The following is a 14,461-nucleotide window of genomic DNA, read 5'->3' on the forward strand; positions in this document are numbered from 1 at the left end:
TTTAATATTTTATTAAAACTACTCAATTGTAAACTCCTTGAGGAGAGTGGCCATGTCATTGTTCCTTTGTATCCTACAAAGAACTTACCACACACACATATTGAATACTCAGGTATTATTTATTATTGAGGATAAATCTTATTAGAAAGCAAAAGAAAAATGTGGAAATTTTTTAAAAGCCCAAGTTATTTTTGAATCCTGGCTTCAGAATTTAACAACTGTATGTCCTTGAGTGAGTCACTTTTACTTCTCTGAGTCTTCTTGTTTGTGAAATGGTGCTGTGGTTGGAAATAATCTATAAGCGCATATACCCTTTGACACAGATACTCCAGTTCTCAGAATTTATCCTACAGGTTAACTTCCATGCTTAAGAAATAATATATTCACAGGTTTATTCACTGTAGCATTGTTTGTGATCACAAAAGATTTAAAATAACCTAAATGTCCATCAATAAAGAACTGATTGCATAAATTACAGTACATGCATACGATGACATCATAAAGATTGGGAAAGATCATTTTGTATTGACATGCAAAAATCTCTAAGATATATCATTAAATGCAGAACCATCTGTAGACTATACTATCATTTATCTATAAAAGGTTAAGGAAAGAATGTATTCATTTACATATATGCATAAATTAGCTCTAAAGAAGCTGATGACATTAAGTACCTGTGGAATAAAATATCACAAGGACTTGGTAACACTAGGTGCCTGTGGGAAGAATCCCTGAATGTCTGGGGGACAAAGGTTGCAGGGAGAATTTTCACTGTATACTCTTTCAGACTTTTAAAATTTTGAAACCTATAAATATATTTTCTCTTCAAAAATAAACAATATAACTTAAACCTAAGGGATTAAAAACAAAGAAATAATGTAAAATATCTAGCACGTGATTGGCATTTAGATAGATATCAGCCTCTGATAGATAAGGTGTGAGCTGCGAAGTTAAGGCTATTTGTTTTTTTTTCCTCCAGACATTAACGTCGCTCCTTCTGGTGGAAATACCAAGAAACTTTAGTAAGCAGGAGAATAAAAATTGGAAAACTCATGAGTAAATGAGAAGTGGATTGGATGCCTATGGTCATCTTCCCTAGCCACTCCAGTCCATGCCTTTTCAAGGTAGCCCTCAACTTAAGGATACTGTCATCTAAGTGCTTCCCTAAGGCTCACAAAGAATTAAAAATATGTGTGATCACAGTGAACAGAGGATGTAGCTCAATTTACACTGATCTGTGGCCGTATCTTATAAAACTTCAGGACAGTATATTTTTAAGTAGAGAACCTAGAAATAAGTGTTCAAGTATTATCCAATGATCAAGGCAACGTAGCTGCTGCTATTCAACCACAAGCATGATTTTTAATGAGGATGACTAATTCTAATAGCTTGCATGATTAAGATATCCAAGGCAGTTGTACTATTCTGTATTAGTTGCTATTTGTGTTGCTGAAGAAATGATATTCCATCTACATCAAATTTTTTTAACCTGTGGGCCCCAGTGAAATCTCAGGAATGTTTAAATCCCATTAGCACTACCCCCACTGGAGGGGGAATGGATTTAATTGGAAATCAACAGACATTTTATACCTTTTTGGAAGAAAAAATTCTCAGGACTTGGGTATGATTAACAGAAAAGGCTCTGTATGGTACTATGAGGAATAATTAAGCTATAAATTTCAGTTTTGTTTGCCAAATGAGAAATGCCTTTTAAAAAATACGATCCACTCTTTTCCCCCAACTTTATCTGTCTAGGTAAATATAATTAGGTAATGGATGATGATTTATTAGCATTTTATTTCCTGTGTTTGCAAGGGCATTAACAGTGATCATAATGCTCACAACAAATATGGTCAGTTTCTGATTTTCAGAGGCAAGAACGTGACTTTTGAGAATCAGATGGGCCAGATGCAGGCACTCTTGCAAATTAACTCTTCCTGTATTCTAAACAGGATCAGAGAGGCTTGTCTTAGCTGATTTGCATGCACTAATTGCTAGTTCTGAGTAAATGTGGAGTGATCACCTACACAATTACATTCATAAATTAATATTTTTACTTCACAGTTATTTACACACAGGAAGAAACAGTACAAATAATTTTAAGGCTGTGTCTACACTTACATAATGAAGTGGTTAATTAAAGCAATGAGCTAGTTAATGATAGGCCTAAAAATTTTTCATGAAATAACCATACATGGAAAGAAGAAATGTCTTTGCCTGAATAATTCTCATAATTGCCTCAACATTTGATTTCACTTTCTACATACAGAGATATGCCTGAAATGACACTTTGATTATGAATCTGGATTATCCTCTGATTTCTCACGGGTGATGTAGATGCCAAGGCTAACTGTCAAGGTAACAGAATTAAACAGAGGTATCACACAGAAATGAGATAGCCCCAACCAGAAAAACTGGCCACGGGCTGATTCAGACAAGCAGGTGGCAATGAATATACAGAAACAGAGACTAAGCCGGGTCCAGTAAGTCAGTCATTAACTGTCAATACCAAGGAGCTCCTTTATCATCCCCAGCCCAGAGTGACCCATTCTGATGTTAGAGGAGCCTGTCCTGTTAGAGAGACCTGACTCTTTGGTCCACTAGACCTCTGACCTTAATGTGAAAGACTAAATTCCCTTTAACTGCTTGCTTCACATGTGGAGTCAGGCCTGCGACAAACTATAATCACTTGAGTTTGAACAACCATCTCACTCGTTTAGGAAAAGATCTAGCCTTTTTCCTATTTGTGACCAACAGAACTGTGAACAAATTAATGGCCATTGTTTTAAGCTACTAAGTTTGTAGTAATTTGTTATGCAGCAACAGAAAACTGCTTTAGGTAGATTAGTTTAATGGCTATAATTAGGACTAATGGTAGTAGAAAGAATCCAGAGGGCACAAAACCAGTTAGAAATTATTATAGTAATCTAGGATGAGATGAGAAAGGCTTGAACTGAGGTGTTAACAGTAAAAAGCAAGAAGAAAAGCCCAGTAACAGGAAGAGTCTATTAGACTTAGTATCCACAAAACATGCAGGTGTAGTAAACTACCATAGCAATGATTAACTGAACAATTTGTTTTAAATCAATCATGAACTTCCTTCCATCTTTCTTGTTACCACATTAGATTCCTATTGATATATTCTATTTGGTTTTTGTGTATGTTTGTGTTAACTTTTCAACTAGAAGATAAGCTCATAGCAGGCATAATTATGTAAACTTCACTGAATTCCCCCATGGAATCAAATGTTATAGATGCAAAACGATTTAATTCAATTACCACATACTTCACCACATGCCCATTAGACTGACTCAAATCAGAACAAGCTGACAAGGATGTAGAGCAACTGGAACTGTCATGCATTGCAGGGGGGAATGATAAATGGTATAGCCACCTTGGAAAACAGTTTGGCAGTTTCTTATAAAGTTAAACATACACTTACCGTACAACCCAGAAATTCCACTCTTCAGTATTTCCCCAAGAAAAATAAAGAGATATATACACACGAACCCCTAGACTTAAATGTTTATGGCAGCTTTATTCAAAATCATCAAAAAATGGAAATATCTCAAATATCCATCAGCTAGTGGATAAATTATGATACATCCATAGAATGTATCATACTATGTATCATAGAATGATCATAGAATGTATCATAGAATGTATCACAGCAATAAAACAGAACAGACTACTGATACATACAACAACATGGATAAATCTCAAAAAGTATTATGCTAAATAAAAGAAGCCAAACTAAAAAGGCTACCTGCTGTACGATTCCATTTATGTGACATTCTCAAATTGGCAAAACTATAGGGACACAGAGTAGATCACTGGTTGCCAGGGGCGAGGCTTGGAGATGGGTAAAAGGGAACCTCTCAGGATAATAGAAATATTCTATATCGTGGTTTTGATGGTGGTTACAAGTCTGTATACATTTATCATTGGATTCATGGAACTGTATATCTAAATGTTGTAAATTTTAATATATGTAAATTATATCTTGGTAAGCCTGAGTTAAGAAAGAAAAGAAAAAATTATAATACACCAACAAGCACTCTGTAGTAGCTTCATTATTTATCTAGTGACATAGGCCCCTGTCTAGATCTTTAGAGCTTTTCAAGGCTGGGGGCAAAGCATATTATGTAATATCCTCCCTTCTCCCACCTCCCACCCCCCAACCTCTGCATGAAATATATGAGTATTAAATTAAGTAAAATAATTTATTTTTACACAGAGAAATTTGACAAAAACAACAACGGTTGTACTAAAGGGGGAAAGAAGAGAAGAAAATATTTCAACAGGACATGTTCAGGGTGATGAAGAGGTCTGAAAGCAAGAAAGCCCTGCCAAGCCCAGGCAACATATTCACACTAATGTGTACCACGTCTTCCAAACTGTTTTTAGCACCAACTGGGAACATCCATCCATCTTCTACTCTCTTTGGCACCATGTAGTAACAGCTGCTTGAATCCTGAAAGAATTTAGATCCACTCCAAACACAAGACACTGGGAAATTTTATCACTACCTTCCATATCTTGAGAAGTCTCTGACTGTAGGTATATACGAGTATCCGCAGCAAGCCAAGTCTTAAGAAGGTCTGTGGCAGTATGTCCACTTTCATACTTTTGCTGATATAAAATGCAGTTACAACTGGTAATTTTCCATTTATATCTGACCTGGCTTGAATGTAATTTCTGTATAAAAAGAAGGAATGGACTATTATAAAACTCAACTATAAAGGAAAAGGACAAAGATTTATTGTATTCTTGCAATTTCATACAGAATCACACAAAACTTCCCAGGCACCCAAATGACATAGTTTAGGAAAACATGTCAAATGAGAAGTTGGTGTCATGGTGGAGCAGGAAAGAGCAAGAACAACAGTACTCGTATTAGTGAAAACATTCATACTGAGAGGACATTAGAAATGAAAAGCAAAAGAGTTCCATTTTCACATGATGGCATCTTATATATTCAGAGAGATATAGGCCTTTCTGTTTCACTATATTAGTTATCTTTCTTGAGTTTTATCTCTAAATTCAAATTAGGGGTATAAATTTTTTAAAGTGATTAAATACCACTCCCTGTGAGAATAGAAGAGTTTAAATTTAAAATTAATAATATTTCCAATATGTTAAAAACTACATCCCATGTTCAATATTTTCTTAAATAAGATTGTATATAACAGGCCATTCTGAAGTATAATAAATGGTGTCCTCTAAATTCTAATAATGACTGGTATTACTTATAACCCTTTCTGTAGCAATAGCCAATAAAAAAAGATCACATTTTCAGTATAAACATATCATTTTGAAGACCCTACCATTCAGAAGTGAGTTAATTTATTTAATTTATAGGAATATGAAAACCATTCTAGGAACAATATTTTATGATTCCATTCTCATCAATATTTGATACTCTAAATTTTCTTTTTAAGCATCTCCATTTTCCATTGTCATGTCTGAATTACTTTTATTATTGTATTTTACCTATTTCAATGTCTACTGCTTTTCATTTATAAATGAATTCACCAATTGAAGTAAAAATGAGCATGGAAACCTTTAAGATTTAAAACACTCTTTAATTACCACATATCATGCCATTACGAAAAATCAGATATAGCACTGTCTCTCTGACAAGAATTATGTTTATATTTATCTCATTATTGAATTTAACTTATTAAAAAAAATCTTTTAACAGCAATAAAAATGGAAATACACTAAAAATTGACTGTATATTTTTTATTATTTTAAAATTTTAAACAATTTGAATGCTGCTAAAACTGTTTCTGTTATTTCCTCTGCTTGTTTTACTTTTTTAAGAAAAAGCTGTACAAGAAAGATGTACGTGTAACAGAACCTACACATAAACAAATGTAAAATAAATTTATAGACGTATGTGTTAGCAAATAATATTATAAGATATCTCTAAAACCTATACTGCTAAAGATGCATTCAATACCAAATATCAGAGATTTCTTTAGTTTAGAGGACAGTATAATTAATTTCAGATAAGCCCTTGTCTGGTCAATTAAGTCCATGAAAACTTTCTTCTGGTTTTTCATTTATCATTTATGTTTCCCCATTAGGCATTTTATAACAAAGCAGAAGAATAAATCCAATTCGTTATGATCCAAGCATTGTGAGCATTTACAGTGTCTTGTTTAACCCCCAGACTGTAAAAGACCCACATTTACCTTCCATTGAAACGATACTGAGAGACATGAGAAATAAAGAGAAATATATATGGTTTTGTTTCAGAAAGACTAGATATCACCTAAAAAATCAGTTTATTGTCCATGGTTAAATATTTGACCCTTATAAAGAAATTGCATGATATGCTTTAGAATCACTTTATATTGTTAATTACATTAAACCCATTGCATTTCATTCCTACAATTATTTGCAATTCTTACCCATTCTTTCAATTAATTTTCCCCTTATCTAGTTTATTTTAATTATCACATTCACTTTTCCAAACCTAAGTTTTATATTTCCCATTATAGAATATGTAAGTTTTTTCTTGCCCTAATAGCCTAAATATGTTACAAGCATAGCTATTATTAAATATGTTGCAAAATTTTTAGGATTAGATACCAGAGACAGAAATTGATGCCAAGTTTTAAGGATTTTTCTGGAAAGTTCTGTAACATGAATTTATGGTTTAGAAACTAAGAGCAAAATAATCCAAATATAGATCAACAAATAAATAACCAAGCCTGACATAAATGCTTTATTTCTTATGAACATGTCTCATCTACACTGTTAGATGAGCAGCCTTTCCAGGACAGAGTACTGTCCCCAAACCCCCACTAGGCATATGCCTAGTAAATATTAGGAAATAAATGTTTGAGCTGGTTTTGTAAAACCAATGAATCTTTGCTATATATGTTTATCCCAAAATGAAACATTAAGCCATTTAAGATGTACATCTACTGAGTTATTTTCACATCTTATGAATTCTGCACAAGTCTAAAAAATTAATTAACTTTATTTTCTATTGTGAACTCCTGAGTTTACTTTTCTTCAATATACCAATCATGGAAGATGGGGTTGCTTTTGGTGCTCTAAGATTGTATGTCAATCTTCACAATATTGTATGAAGCAGAAAATTTCTTTTAGAAAATAATTTTTCTTCTAACTTATTATTTTTGCTTTTGACATGGTTTGACATTTTATGCTGGTGGAAAAAAATAAAATTATTTTAAATTTGCAAATGAAATAAAGACCAACAAAAAATTGTCTCTGTATTGGATAATAGAGTTTTAATGTATTTCTGCTGTCAGGTTGGTGTATTTGTGTGATAATTTTATGTGACAGTGTAATTAAATTGTAAAACATTTCCCATTTCCTATGTATTTTATCTATTCATCATCATTTATTTCTTTACCTTCTTTTTCTGCCATAAATATTATTGTAAGGAGAGTTAAATAAGTTAAACCAATGCAATTACTTTTACAGATTGAAATTAACTTCATATATCAATTTGTACACATTTATACAAAGTACCTACAACTTGCCCGGTGTAAATAAATGTGTTTATTGCAGTATATTTATGATGTCACTATGGTTTCTATGTTTGCCTTCCTTTTGAGTAATGATCTATATGTTTAAACTTGACATTTTAACAGTATTTTCAAACAATTTCATTCATTATCAAATAACCATTTATTACACTGTGGCAATTTTGTACCACTTACTGAACCTTTTAGACACTCTTAAACAATGATTTATCAACCAATATACAGATTTTAATGCTTATCACAGCAAATATAGAAAGTAACATTAAACAGTGACTTGACAAGAGTTTACTAAATTATCTTTTTAAAAAAAAATCTTGATGAGTCATGTTTAGTAACATTCAGTATGCATTTATAGCTGTATTAGAAATTAAGAGAAGTATATTATATTGTTATATTCTTCCCATATGAAGATGGTTCACTATAAAATCTATATGCACAACAATGATATATTCCTAAATATTGATTTTAAAGAAAGAAATAAGAAGATATTTTAAATGTTTTAGATGCTGACCGGCTTAGAAGCTTTTTGTGTGTCAACTTCTCCATAAAAGGGACATTCCCTGTTCAGGACATATCTCTGGGTAACAAATCTGGGATGATCCAATTGGATCACATTGTGTGAAATCAATGGCTACTTACAGTAATCCTGTTTGCTGTACACAAGACATATCCAGATCACCCCCATGAGGTCTGATCTAACCATGTTATCCTCACTGGAGCATCCCACAGAAGTTACATAATTATGAACTTTATTAGGGAGAAAATTTAATTTCTCCACCCAAAGAAGGCAAATTACACAGTTGATCCAGTGAAGACTACAGTCTTCAGAGAATGCTGAGAGAAAATTTAAGTTTAAAAACACACAACTAACAAGAACAGAAAGGGAGGAGGGAGAAACAAGACAAGCTTCCTTTCAAGTAGGATCATTTACATAAAACATTAAACCTGATAAAGGTTTCTGTCAGTGTGTGGGAGGGTCTGTATTTCTTTAGTTATCCACATCCAGAATGAATTAATTTGACACTAATTGCAGAAGGATTAAATTTATTCAATCTCTATACACTACTCCTGACTATTAAAATTAAATGAAGATAAAAATGAATTATTCTTTCCTAGATCAAAAATTAAACACCAACCAATTTATGAGGCTGTGGGAGAGGATGGGTAGTAAAGATCACAACCTGTGACTTTTTTCTAAAATAGATGGAAATATGAAGCTTATTTTTGGATAGACTTATTAATTTATTGAAAAGATCACTTATTTAGGAGGCCCCTGAGATACCTTTAGAAAATATATCATCCCCTAGCTACAAAGAACCTAAAAATATAGTATACATTTTTATTGATACTTTAAAAATACATAACTATGCCAAGAAATTGGTTTGCTGGAGAATGACATTTTTAATAGTTAAAACACAAAAAGAATTATTAAAATGAAAAAAGATGAACAAATTTCAAGTGATTCATTTCGGCCTGTGTCCCCTATACCTCCAGGTCTGATAAAGAACTGAAGCAAAAACTGTTAAAAGAAGTGAAAGTCTTACAAACTACACTTTGAAAAAACTCCCACTTTCAGAATTGCCCTTAAACAAAAATGGCCAATTCGAGGCAATGTCTGAGACTCCCTGAGACTGTTATGTTTCTTCATTTGCCATTGCCTGTTTCCTAGTCCTAGAGAATTTTTATTACATATGCCTATTGTGCATTGGCATGGACTTATGTGTGTATATGGATTGTCTTCTTTTTTATGTCATTTTTTAAAAAGATAGACTATACCATGTAAAATGTGTAATTTTCAGATGTTTGTACTTAAACATCCACGTAACATTTTAGTTAATTCCTAAAACTTAAGGAAAGGGAATGACAAGCTCAGCTTTAGGCAAAACACTAAGTGAGGTAAAATGAGTCTTGTACTTCATAAGTTACTGACAAGGAAACTGAAGGTCTGGGGAAAATAGGTAACTTGTCCAAGGTCACACAGACTGTAGCATAAGGACTAGACTGTCTCTCCTAATCTCATTCCAGCCCCCAGCCTTCCATTTTAGCATTAGGTTTATGTGTTAAACCCGTCTATGAAAAATAATTGCATTTAAACATCAATCAGTGTCATAAGCTAATTAAAGAAAGACTAATAATGTAATTTCAGGCATTAGTCATCTTATTGATTCAAATTCACCTCTCACTCTCTCATATTCCAAACTACACACACAAGGCATATTAAATACAATTTTTGTAAGTTTTATAAATATTGCCTGGGTAAGGTCATTGTCAGATTACACATACATATGTAAAGTCCCTCATATTAATGGGACTACTAAAAAGTTAGTACCACTTCCAAAAAGATCTAGAATTTTAGAGATTAAGGATCTTTTAAAGATGATAATTATACTCATTTCTTAGTGAGTATAATTCGGTGCTTTAGCAATTGTATTAGAAGAAAGTGTTTATCTTATAAAGAAACCGAGTAAATGAAAAATAATGTTGCAATCCTAATCTTTTCTCTTCAGTTGTACTGAAATTCATTAAGAATTGAGTTTAGTGCATTTTATCTACTTACAGAGTTCCAATGTTTTAAAATATAATCACCTTGATTCTCACAGTCATCGAAGTAGTTACTTTTAGGAAGATGAGTATTTTTGGAAGTATGTTTGCAGAACATGTAGCCCATGCAATAGTGAATTAGATAATATTACCTTTTAAATTTTATATTTGTATCGTATGAAATAAAAATGCATTTGCCTTACATAGAGCCATGTTAAAACTTTGTTTCGTGAAATAGAATGAAATTCCCAATTGAATCAACAATTGTTCGTGTATTTGAAATGCACTTATTTTTTTGAAACAAGTAAAATTGTACTTGGACTCTAAAGATGCAGAATAAATGATTAGTGCTTCAGTGAATGGCAGTGGTATATTTAATTTTTCATTAATCTTGATGCAAAGACTATAATTGATTGCACAATCATGATTGATCAATTCTCGCTTTTCTTTACTTAGCCAAGAAAGAATTTAAAAAGCATTATCACTCGTAAAAATCATCAGTCGATCAATCAAACTCTGCTTTTTGCTAATTAGAAGCTATTATTTGTATGTTTCTAAATATAGATGGTTATACTGCTACTAACATTTCATATCTTAAAGAAGAGTGAAATCAACATCCCTCTTCAAAATTAATCTTTATTTTAGTTATAAGTCAAGCATGGTGATATTATGTCTCAGTATTTTTATAAAAGATTAATTAATAAGTGGAGTGATTTCTTTTGTAATGATCCCTATTCAGGGTAGATGGATCTCTAGCCATCATCTTTTTTCTAAATGATAACCGTGATCTCCAATCTATTTGTTGCTATGATTTTGCCAAATTTGATGCTTTTGTATTATAAAACGTATATCCTCAGGTAGTTTTAAATTCATATTTGCCCTTCCTTTTATGACATTGCAGGAATGTCTTCATAGAGGACTTGATTATGAACTATAAGATTTGTTTGATGAGTAATCTAAGGTACTAGTCTTTTCTAACTTGCATTGGATGGAACGCACATCTCCTCTCATCTTCAACACAACTAGATCTGACTCTTGCTCTCACATGACTTCAACCCATAACCGAGCTAGTTTCCTGAACAAGTTGAATCCTTAAAGTTCTGTGAACTAAAATTCTCTGGCAAATAAGCCTAGTTTTCCCTTTGAATGGCCATAATGTAACTCTAACTCTGCACATGGAAATATTTCTTAGAAATGTGTGCTGCTACTTTCCTCTATGTATTCTGAAATGTGGAGCATCACACAATGGTGATGTGTAATATCTGTGTGCAGTACAATTTGATTTTCCGAAATAGGGAAGCACAAATTCTGTCTGGAACGATTTCTTTTATTGGTTCACTGTAAGAAAGAAACTTGCCATCATGCCAAAGACGAAACTGCTGCTGGGTTTAGTTTTGAATTTTATAAAGTGGATGAGTGAAAAATATGTACACATTCATTTCAGACTCAAGTTATGAATAATTAAACGAACATATAATTATATCCAGTTTTACCCTCAAGCTCAACCAGCAAAGACATCCTCAGCCCATGTAAAAAGGATACTTCATATTTTTTTCAAAAATTATGAGTGAGCTGCCAAACATCACTTAATTTATATGCTCATATGCAAGGTAACAATCTGTAAAATTATACAGTGGAGAATATAGCAACATTCAAGAGTTTTGTTTAATGTATGTTACACCTTCTGAAAATTGAATTTACACAAGCATTTTCTTAGTGTTGTCTCAAGTCTTCTTCATCATTTCTCATCTTACTGCTGGTCCAAAGTTGGGGTGGGGGTGGGGAGCAGGTAGACTCAGCACATCTTGAAAGTCTATTTTGGCTGACTGCTTTTGTTTTGATGTATGAAGTATAACAAAGTAACATGAATGATTTTAACACAGACACTAAAGCACATATTCAAATAAGTGTTGTTTCTCTCAAAGTTGTTTAGGACTTATCCTAATGATGCTATCATCGTGTAAGACCTGTTTCAGTCTCTTCTTTTGGAGCACAATTATACAGTAATAATTAATTGCTTTTCCATATTGGTCATTATATGATTCTGAATAAATCCTTAGCATTAAAAAAATCCCATTTAATCTGGCTTTCAGCTACTTCTTTTTGTTCCTGGCCTTGCACACTCACTACTCCCCCATGGCTTGTGCTCCAGTCCTGATGAACAATGTGCAGTTAGTTCCTAGCAGCCTCTATGCATTTGCATATGCCATTGCATTTGCTTGAAAGATCCTCCTATTTCCTTCAGAAAATCTTCCTTTACTGTCCGCACTTCCCACTCTCCCCCCAATCTATTTAGCTCCCTTCTATTTAACTGCACCTTGAAAGTACCCAGGTTACCTCAATCCACCAAATTATTTTCTGTCTTCATTTGCCCCTCTCCCTGACTAGTCGGTGAGCTCCGTGAGGGTAGACTTTGTGTCTTTTTCATCTGTACCCTCAGGGCCCAACAGTATTGACTCACAATACTATTCAATAAAAGTTTGTCCAACGATGGCTTGTGAATGAATACAAAGGCTTGTCAAAAGGTTTGTGGATACTTGAATGAAATGAGTAACCTAAGACAACTCTGAAGGTAAATATTTATTTATTTGATTGAGACCTAGTCCATTTCGAGAACCACTATTCAATAAATACTGTTAGGCAAACTATTTCGTCAGTTTAGTAAAATCAGATTCCCGACCTCATGTGATAAGCATTTATATACAATTCCAATTGGAGTTAATATTCATATTTTTTAAAGACAAAACTGTAAACAACTATAGCTATTTGAATAATTTTAGGGTGAGGAAGGCCTATTTAAGTATAACACCGAAAGCAGAAACCACAGAGGAAAAGGTCGATGATCGCTCTCAACTAATTGATCACTTTCCTAATGATACCTTCTACTTTGGGTCTGAAAGCCACCCTTTTTCTTTCTGAATTATTTTCCAAATTTTAAGAGTCTAAATATCTGCCCATTCAAGGAGGCACATAGGAAAAAATAAGTGATTATAAAAATACACTAAATATTGTGTATTTTCCCCGGAAACACAGGGAAAATTGTGTCTTTTCTATGCTTTTTTTCAGATTAACAAATGGACCCATTGTTTAAGGTAGTTCACCTAAAAGTTAAAGGAAAATATATTGAGCATATTATTTGAAAATGTTAACTAGCATATTGTTTGAAAATGTTAGTCCTATGTTTCTGACTTTTTAAACATTCTATGAAGTGTCATTTTTAACTATAAAAAATGGAGCAACCTAAATGTTCAATAAGGAATTATTGGTATGGAAATTTTCCATATTAAAAATGTTGTTGAAATATACTTATTGACCTGAAAGAGTTAATATTTTTAAGTAAAAAAAAAGATTATAAACTATTAGGTACAAATTATCGCAATTTTATAAAAATATGTGCTATTTATGTAGTTATATGTATACAAAAATCTGAGTCTCTTTTTTGCCTTATCTGTAGTTTATCTAATGTCTCAACAGCAAGTATAGATAATTAATGAGATGGACTAAAAAGACAAATACTAGAATGACTTACTCAAAACTGAAGCAAACACTGATCAAGCTTATTAAACAATAGTTTTTGAAATGAAAAAGAAACTAAAAATTGCAAAAATCACATAACTCTATATCAAATGATTTTCTGCCACCCTGTGGAGAATACTAGTCATTGCAGGACTGAAATAAGCAAAATATGGAACTATTAAAAATCTGTAACTGTAGATGGAATAGCTTATAGCAGCATGGCCCAAGAAGTTGTTTAATTAAAGCTGTTTATCAGTTGATCAGTTTTGTTTGTTTTCTCTGCCAGCTCTTTAGCAAAATTTCTAGAATAGGGGGAAGATAATAATACCTATCACTTACATATGATTATGCCAAGCACTGTTCTTATACCGGACTTTATCTCACAAAAACTATGAAGTAGGTATTATTTCTTTTTCCCATTTCATAGGTGAGACACAGAGCGTTTATCCGCCTACCAATAGTGAGTAAATGTCAAAGCAAGGTAAACCCCAAAGCGGCATTTTGTGTCAATGATTTTAATTTTTGAGCTTTTCAGTTCCTCTCAAGCCTCATCATTCCCTAATGCCTTACTCAAATAGTTGACTGCTGAGCCTTGGCAGAAATTCAGTGGGTGAGATTTTTGAGAGGGATTGTGATATTCTCCAAGCTAATTTTATTCCCTTTAAGCTGTAGAGTAGGGTTTCTACTCAAAGTATGATCCATATACCTGCGCCCTTCAAAGAACTGTTTGTTACGGGTCTACAGCGAGAATAGTACAGAAACTGACCGTAATCATTTAGAAAACTTTATGGCAATTTGATAGGTAAATTGATGGCTACTGACTCTAACGATAAAATGTTTCCAATATTTTTATCTTACCAAAACATGGTCCATAACTA

This window comes from Pteropus vampyrus, unplaced genomic scaffold, assembly GCF_000151845.1.
Source record: "Pteropus vampyrus isolate Shadow unplaced genomic scaffold, Pvam_2.0 Scaffold85, whole genome shotgun sequence".
In the NCBI taxonomy this organism is placed as follows: domain Eukaryota; kingdom Metazoa; phylum Chordata; class Mammalia; order Chiroptera; family Pteropodidae; genus Pteropus; species Pteropus vampyrus.